Here is a 5,104-nt window from a genome sequence, read left to right as displayed (position 1 = left end):
GCACAGGTGCAGAGAAGTAAATGACTTGTTCAAAGACACGGGGGTGTTTGAGGAGCCAAGATCCGAATCAGAGTTTCTTGGCTGTTTGAATGCTTGCTCTGAACAAAAATGTTAAACTTGGACTTTGGAGTATCATGGGTGGAAGCCCCCTGATGGTGACTTGTGGTCCCTGGGTCAGCCTAGCCCTGCAGAGCAGTGTAGTGAGGGGACATCTCATGCCCCACAGCAGCAAGAAAGAAAGTCTTGTCGTTTCTGATTCAGAGTAAAGGTTAGTCCCCCCTCCCTTCAGGCAGTTGGGAGGCCACTCTGGTTAGACTGAACTGGGCTTGAGTCTGTGCCTCCCTACAAATTCCATCTCCTTCTGCCCCAAAGCAGAGTTCCTATTCCATTTTCCTCTGCAAGCAATGAAACAGAAAGCTGGGAGATTGCAGGATCCTTGGTGAAGAAATACACGTAGTCTGAGCTCTCTGATCAGCAAGCTCCTATAAGAGTCACTTCACACATATCAAGGAAGGAAGGAAATCATGATGATAATAATTTCCCTCATTTTATACAGGAAAGGAGGACAAAGACTGTATGTAGTTTGTGCAAAACCAGACTGGCAGAACTGGATATGAACCAGCAGAGCTGGTCAATTTCAATTAAAAAATCAGCATTCTTCTCCACTCAAATCACCCTGTAAAATAAGCATGTAATTAACAGTGTGCCAGGCACCATTAGAAGCTTTTCATTCGCTAGGGGCACAAAGCTTTTCCCTCTAGGCTCTTTGCTCAGTCTAACAAGTTGACATAAGTCAGATGAACGAGTTTAATTTGCTATGTATTCGAGTCTGATAAAAACTCTAAGGCCCAAAGACATTCAAGCAATTGAAGCTCATATCTAAGGAGAAGGGGGTCAGGGCCTGGGGGTTCAAAGGGGAGGAAGACAAGTCACAGGATGATGGGAAGAGCAAGTGCTTGGTGAACAAATGTTGGCTGCTCCAGGTCTTTTTGAGATAAAAATTCTCTCTGGGAATAGCTCTCTTCCTGGCATAGGTCCCCTAATCTATACCTCTTTTGAGCAGTTGAGAGAGAGGCAAGGAGCTTCTCCTGAGTCTTCTGGGTCTAAATTGCCTTCAGTCCAAAACAATACCCATGTCAAAGTGGGACATTTTGGGGAGTCGTGTTCCCCTTGCCCTCACTTCTCTTGAAACATACTAAAGGTCTTCTTTACGTTTGACGAAACCAGAGCTCAGAGGCAGAGAACTTGTCTCCTATGTCCGATTACCACCAGCTCCCCATCACTCCATTGCTTCATAGAACTCAACTCCCAGGTCCAAGAGTGGATGGACATTCCTGACGGCTTCGTGTCTTGTTTCCTCAGCAGACCGGAGCCTCCTCAGCTGTGTCTAGATGCTGCGTCGGTACGTTCACCAGTTCGGTTGGAAGCTGGTCCGCAGGCGGCCACTGGAGCCCCAGGAGAAGTCTGAGAGCCGCAGAACTCCTCTGAACACCCTTGACCTGGTGATCTTGGATGTAGGCAAGATCCTGAGAGCTGCCATCTACATCCTGATTGGTAAAACGGTCAAGTACATAACTGGACCAGCGATCGTCATCTGCTTCTTGGTGGCCGCCTTGTTTTCTCTCCTGTCAGAGTTCTGCTATGCCAAGTTATGGGCCCGGGTACCACGGTCCGGTTCTGTGTATCTGTACTGCTATGTCACGTGGGTCAGCTGTATGCCTTTATCACTGGCTGGAACCTCATCCTGTCCTTAGTCCTTGGTGAGATAATGAGATAAGCATGGTGTGCGGCTTGAGATTAGGTAACTAGAAGTGGGGATTGGGGTGTTTGCTCATTCATGAGCACTTTTTTACTGACCTTGCAGGGGGAGGTAACAGTGGCAAGAAAACCCCACAGTTTCATTCTACTCAGCTCTCTCCTTCTTTCCTTAAACAATTGGACCAAGAATCCAGAAAGAAAGGGACCTGTAGGGAGCGCGTGAGGGGGAGGCATGGCCCGCAGGCTCATCCCTTCGCCATATTGAAGTCTTTGCTCTGTTGTTGCCTTCACAGGATGTTCTCTTACACCTCAATTTAAAAATTCAACCCTCATCTTCCAGCCCTCCGTTTCTTACTGCCCTGTTTTCTTTTCTAACATAACATTGATTTCCTCTTCACATAGTAAATAGTTGACCTAAATTGTGAATCATCTGGGTATTCTCTCCCTATCCCATGGGCAGGAGGGAGTGGAAAACATTTTCAGATTAGGTGTTTTGTCTGTTTCCCAAAAATTCATCTCATGGTGCATATTAGGAGTTCAATTAATGTCTGTTCCTTCTGCCACTGCAGGCACCACCATTTTGGCCAGGGCCTGGAGCTACATCTTTGACAGCCTCATTGGGAACCACATCTCTCAGGCGTTACAAGGAACTTTCTCTGTACACGTGCCCCACTTCCTGGCCAAGTACCCAGACTTTCTGGCCTTGGCCCTGGTGCTGCTGTTCATGGGTAAGACCGGGCCCAGTGACCAGAGGGGAAGATTGCAGGGTGGAGGGATGGGAAAGGGCAGGGGGCTGGGGAGCAAAATGGAAGGGGATTAGAACTGAAAAGCAGTGTCTAGGATTCGAGAGACAGGAAGGCAAGTCATCGGCCAGTGTTTCCCACCCTTGGTGACACTGACATTTTGGGCTGGATCATTCTTGGTGTGGGGAGATGTCCTGTACATTTTAGGCTTGTTTTAAATATCATCATCAGGTGTTGAGTAGCACCCCTGGCCTTTATTCTCGAGATACAGGTGATTCCCACCCTCCAGACTGTCTCCAGACATTGCCAAGAGTCCCCTGGGGAATTATTTCTTAGTGTGAATTATTATAAAGTCATCCCCTCGTGAGAATTATTTACTTAGACTGACATGTTTCTTCCTCTTTACTGAGACCAAAGACGTGTTTTTAACTGAAAGGAAATTCATATAACATAAAGTTATCCATCTATGATTCTTTACCAACTTTACTGAAACATAATTGATGTGCAACATTGATTAAGATGTGTACGGCGTCATGATTTGGTAGACCTGCGTATCATGAGATAATGGCCACAGTTAGAGATGAACCACCTTAAAGCGTACAAGTCAGGGGCAATTCAGTCTAGTATATTCACAGTGCTGTATGACAATCACCTCCATCTAGTTTCAAATATTTTCATCACAACGAAAAAGAAACCCGGTATCCACTGAGCAGTCACTGTCCATCTCCCCCGTCTCAATCCCCAGCTAGTCTGGCAACCCCTGGTCTACTTTCCATGTCTGTGGACTTAGTTACCTAGGATGTCTCATTTCCCATCTTTTCCACAGGACTACAGGTGCTGGGGGTTCGTGACTCAGCTCTGTTTAACAAAGTGCTCACAGGCATCAACATTTTGGTTCAAAGCCTCATCATCCTCTCGGGCTTCATTAAGGGAGGCCTGCACAATTGGCAGCTCATGTAACAGGACTACACACGGAACACGTCTGAATCCAGTGGCACCGCGAGGTTAGGAGGGTACCTTGGGCCATTCTAATGCTCGGTGTGGGGGATGGTTTATGCAGAGCTGCGACTCTGGTGGGGACTACAGAGATCTGCACTGACAGACTCAGTTAATGGCATGTTGGAGCCCAGGACTCATGATATTAACCAAGGAGCTCAGAGATGGCTGAACAACCTCCCCCACGTTCTTCCTCATTCCTTCTCTCACCATAGGTTGGGCCCTCTGGGTTCTGGAGGGTTTGTGCCTTTTGGCTTTGATGGGGTTCTCCACGGAGCGGTTCTATGCTTCTACGCATTTGTTGGCTTTGACGCCGTTGTCTCTAGAGGTAACCTGGGCCCTGTGTGTCCCCATCTGGGCCACAGCCTAGGCTGCCCTTGGACACAGGTATCACTTGGAGGTTACAGAGGAAAGGGGATTTTGCACTTTCACCCCAGTGCGTATCCCTGACCCAGTACTTCCTCCCAACCTGCAGGTGAAGAAGCCCTGAATCCTCAGTGGTCCATCCCCGTGGGCATCACGTTCTCCATCTTCGTCTGTTTTTTGGCCTATTTCGGTGTCTCAGCATCCCTCACCCTCATCCTGCCCTACTACCAGATTCAGCCTGACAACCCCTTATCACAGACATTTCTGCACGGTGGGCGGATTTCTGCCAGATACGTCCTGAGTGTCGGCATCATTTGTGCTGTTACGTACAGGTCAGTATCTTGGCTTTCTCCCCATCTCCTGTCAGATGCCAGTCCCATCCCTTGGGATTGAGAAACCAGATGGAAAGGCACCTTACCCCGTGTAGACCAAGGAGCAGACGCCCTGGTCTCTCCTGCTTCTGCACCATCTCACACACGCTCCCACTTTCTCTTCCAGACTCCACAGTGCCATGTTCCCCATGTCTCAGGTGATCTATGCGATGGCAGAGGACAGGCTCCTTTTCGGGGACTTGCCCAGGTCCGTGCCCGCACAGGCGCCCCCATCATGGCCATCATGTCTTCCAGAAACCTCGCAGGTGAATAAACAAAACCGACTCCTTCCTTGATTGACATTTTTAACTTGGATATTTCCAGTGGTTTCTCGCTCCCTCCTTCCATCTTGATTGTGCCCTCCATTCTAGGGGTCATGGCATTACTCTTCGAGCTCAGTGATCTTGTGGACTTCTTGTCGGTTGTGACCCTGCTTGCTTACACTCTCATGGCATTTTCCGTCCTTGTCCTCAGGTAAGACTCCACTACACCTTGACCGGGGGCCTTGGACTCATGGAGATGAATCACCTTCTGCCTTCATGCTGCTTTCTAAATGTCCTTCTAGATTTAAGACAAGAAAGTGGTGGCATAGGCTATGTAATGTTGGCTGAGTAGGGGCTGCTGTTAATATTACCTTGTTGTTGTTCAGTCCCTAAGTCTTGACCAACTCTTTGCCACCCCATGGACTGCATCATGCCAAGCTTATCTGTCCTTCACTATCTCCTGGAGCTTGCTCAGATTCATGTCCATCAAGTCAGGGATGCCATCCAACCGTCTCATCCTCTGTCACCCACTTCTCCTCCTGCCCTCAATCTTTCCCAGTATCATGGTCTTTTCCATTGAGTCAGCTCTTCACATCAGGTGACCAAA

The 5,104-nt window shown here is 48.4% G+C and overlaps 1 pseudogene; it reads left to right on the top strand.

Moving 5' to 3' along the window:
• Positions 1-220: 220 nt before the first annotated feature.
• On the top strand, positions 221-4,846 carry LOC113875818 (annotated as a pseudogene).
• The last annotated feature ends 258 nt before the right edge of the window (positions 4,847-5,104 follow it).

Source organism: Bos indicus x Bos taurus, chromosome 18 (assembly GCF_003369695.1).
Source record: "Bos indicus x Bos taurus breed Angus x Brahman F1 hybrid chromosome 18, Bos_hybrid_MaternalHap_v2.0, whole genome shotgun sequence".
In the NCBI taxonomy this organism is placed as follows: Eukaryota; Metazoa; Chordata; class Mammalia; order Artiodactyla; family Bovidae; genus Bos; species Bos indicus x Bos taurus.
This window is presented reverse-complemented; position numbering and strand designations above follow the sequence as displayed.